Genomic DNA, 4,192 nt, shown 5'->3' with positions numbered 1-4,192 from the left:
ATAATCCAAAATGTCATCCAACTAGTGCTCCTAGTTTATGTTGACATACTGAGTCCATCATGTAATTTGTATTCTGAGCAGCGAACAAGTTCCAGGAGCTGCGACTCCGTTCCCCAATGCTGACAAAATTGATGCCAGAAAGAGGAYAGAGGGTAATAAGCAGTAGAGATGAGATAATGAAACGAGATTATTTGGACAAGTAAACAGTGGGAAGCAATTTGTTGCTCAATTTAGGAACAGGGACAAAAAAATRGAAGGTCGTTATTGGTTTTCCCCCCTTTCTCCCTCATTCAGTTAAAAATGCATCAATCTGAGACACRTGATTCTGAATCTAACTGGAACAAAAGTCTCAATAATTTGGTGCAAGATAAAACATATTTCTCTGGTTAAAAATAAAAAAGATTACATTGACTATTATCTGATTTTAAAAACATGAACAGAAGTAGCAGCTCAAAACAAAAAAATATCAGTCAGGAAAGCTTAATTGGCCCATCTTGTTATGAGAGGATCCTTTAGCCAGATGGCTATAACTGCAGATCTTTAACATGTTACTGTGGAATATTGTCTCTGCTGCCCAGATATTGAACTGTTAGCAGGTTATCAGACTGTAACAGTCTTCMGTCAGAGGTCTCTTCAGTTGTTGCAATACTGACTGCTGCCTGAGATCCTTCCTTCCCACAGCATCACCATCCAAGATTCTTTGAAAATACTTGGATGATATGAATTACATTCAACATTTTATTTTTGAGCTAAATTTGAAAATAGTATTTTTCTTCAAATAAAATAAGTTTCCTGGTGGAAAGATGGCAACATACAATAGAAGAAATGAGCGAGATGAAGAGGGGAAGAACAATAGTGGAGTCAGCAAAAGAAGACAAATCACAACAAGCGGAGGTCACAGCTTTAGATTTTAGACGTTCACTCACCAACAGCTRCAATGCCAACCCAGACTAAATCTAACAGATCAATAAACTCTCTACTATACTCGCTGCCTTCTGAGATACAACACAATGCACTGAACCTGACAACTTTTTAATTCAAATATTGAAACTGAATCGACTCTGCAGGACCAACAGCCCTGAGATGGAACAGGAAACTTGGATCAGGCCCCCAGCACTTAGCTGAGAAAATTMATATGAGAAAATTTACTGTTTTAATGGTACTTAGGGGAACTCCATAAAAATGGATCTTGCATTCAGCGGCACATCATTTTTCCAGCAGGAGGGAACAGTTTCCTAGATCTGCTCCTCTGAGAAAAGCTTTCTGCCGTCCTGCATGAAAATTAGTTTTAATTAGCAGCAAATATAATAAGTTTAACACAAAACAAGTCTGCTGGTAAAAACTAAAACATGTAATTACCATTGCTATGACCATCAATTATGATCAAATTAAATGTGAATATATTAACGGGGGGGGTATTATGCATTTTCCAGGCACATTCTGCCATTTTATATTACATTCACACAACTGTGATCTTCTGCYGTTTTAAAAATGCTGTAAAAATCAAAACATAAAAGAAATTTGACTTTGCTTCATAGGTGCATCTGATGCTGTGAAAAAGGCCTCCCTTTCTTTAAGAACATACTCTTTCAGGCCTTCTGCCCTCTTTAAAACTTATAAATAAATGCACCATGCAGAGTACAGCTGCCCTGTCTCTGAGGTCATGAYTATATACAGTGATAAAAGTATTAAGTAAAAACTGCAGCATAATTTAAAATACGTTTTAATAATCTGTTTTATGATGCCTCAAGTAAAATTCAACAATACAGCATGAAAACATTTAAAGTCTATTTCACCCATCCCACATTTACAGGATCCTGATATTGTCATGACAACTGTCATGTGATTTATAGTGCTGATTTTTCTGCCAACTATAGAAAAGGCTAAACATTCTTTATAAATTCTGTTCAACATTWAAAAAATTCTTATCAGAACAAAGACATGAGCTTACTTAAGACAGTTAGTGTCCAGACTAATATTATAGTAGCTTTCATAACTTAACCAGTGTTAAAGGAGTGTTATGACAGATTTCTGTTCAGTAAAAAGCAACRATGACTGCAGTGTTTATCTTCTCAGTATAACTAAATTAGGCCAAATATGAAATTAGCCTCAGGCTGACCCTTCTAACATATCATTAATCAGATATTATGCCCTGACTGGCTGCTGACCAGCTTTGGTTAACAAGGAAGTAGCAGAGGTGGTAGAAGGTGGGGGTCCAGTCCACATTAAGTTCTGAATAAAATGTTGCAGGCAGCATGCAGCTTGGCCTYAACTCCCATCACTCATCTGTGGCATGAAGCTGAAAGGGCTGAGAGGCGCGAGGCCTTTCAGCAATTGTCAAGATGTGTTACCTTGACACAGAACAGGCCAGTCGCTCTGACATTGCTGCTTTTCCAACAGCCAGAGATAAGCTGGCATCAGCGCTGCGTGTGCCCTGATACAATTCAGGGGAACAGAGTGACAGAGTTTAGATCTTCATGGTGTAGGAATCCACTCTGCCTGRTACCTCTGACCTCCTCAGACAAAGGTCTAGCCCCAACTATTGGAAACCGTGTTGTTCACTTACACGACAGCAGTCTTTTCAATACCGTGACAACATTTTTGAGTGGAAGCTTCATTTTAATTAAGGCCAAAAGGAATGATTAACTAGCTCTTGACTACTATTTTTACCCCCCATCGAGCACGACTAATAAGTATTAATGTATCCATATATAGCACAGTCACTGGGCTGTCCCTGAAGCTAATAACTAAACAGATAGTGTTAGCGTAGGKCATCTGGGAGGTCTAYACCTTTATTGTTGGCTGCTGAACRCCGAAATGCTTTGGGAATAATGGAGACAAACATTAATGAAAGGTGGCCCCCAATTGGGGAGCTGGGGGCTATAGACTTAAACGTATGTCTGTGTCACAGCAATCATAGCCCCACAAACAAATCCATGCTCTAGAAAAACATATCTATTTGTAATATGCTTACMGAGTCACATAAAGAAGTGACTACATCTAACAGTAACTGCATCTAATSATATTTTCAAATTTACTGAACAAAGAGGAAAAAAGTAGTAAAACTAAAAATCCCAACAATACAGACAGTTTTGAGGGTTTCTAAAAAACTAGAATTGGAATTTATCATGACTACAATAAATCTAAACTCCAATCATGATAAGAATCTTATCACAATAAATGATGAACAATATAATAAATGCCGACCCCCAGCCTGCACAGCGGCACCACTGGAGATGCAGCATGCAAAATGTCAACCAGGTACCACCATCTGTGCTCAATCACTTTGTTGTGCTGTTTACCTCTGACTTATGAACACAGCAAACTATGTCCATTTAAGAAAGAACAGTTGTGAAGTTCTCCAGTAAGACARAAGTGAGACAAGTGCAAAAGAAATAACTTCAGCATCTTCCCTTTTTAGCCTGGAAATGCAGCCATCAGGCTTTCCTTAACTACAAACTCTCCGTTTTCTCTGACATCTAAGCAGACAGGTTCCAATTTCTTTTCCAAGRACCATAACAAATAAAATGTGCCTGATGGTTCTTTGACAGACTTAATCTGAGTATTCAGTTCTGAGTTTTGATCCATTTTACAAATGTGCTTTTTTTCCAAATTATGGTTATTTATGACTTTGTACAAAAAAAAACAAAAAAACATTCTAACAACCATTTGGAGACTAACTGCCCCAGCCTCCACTGAAGGTCAAGAGTAGAAGTCTGTCATTTAAAAGACATTACAGCTCAAACTATGGTAAAACTGACAGTAAATGTGAACTATGCATAAACTGCAAAGACTGAAAACGTATAAAAACACAGAGCACTCAGAGCACCTTAGAGTGTTTTTTTTGGAAAAAAAAAAATCTCAAGTTGCTACCTGCTTCCTGGCTATTGTCTGGGTTCAATTTCAAATCATGCGAGTTRTTCTTACCCTGACAAATGAAGTGTTACTGGAGAGCATTCATGTTATTACACTGATTCCTAGAAACAGTTCCTAACATGGAATTACACCTTGGGTGGGTTGAATAACTAAGAGAAGAAAGTCTTTTAAAGTGAGAAACATTTAGTGGAGGTTAAAGAAGTTTATAAGAAGATTGATGTTTCTGTGGTAACCAGTCTTTACTGGTCCCACACCAGTAATAGTGACAGAATGTTTTCCAATAGAGCTAATGTGATAGCAGATAAATATAAAATGC

This window comes from Poecilia reticulata, linkage group LG21 (genome assembly GCF_000633615.1).
Source record: "Poecilia reticulata strain Guanapo linkage group LG21, Guppy_female_1.0+MT, whole genome shotgun sequence".
NCBI lineage: Eukaryota > Metazoa > Chordata > Actinopteri > Cyprinodontiformes > Poeciliidae > Poecilia > Poecilia reticulata.
This window is presented reverse-complemented; position numbering follows the sequence as displayed.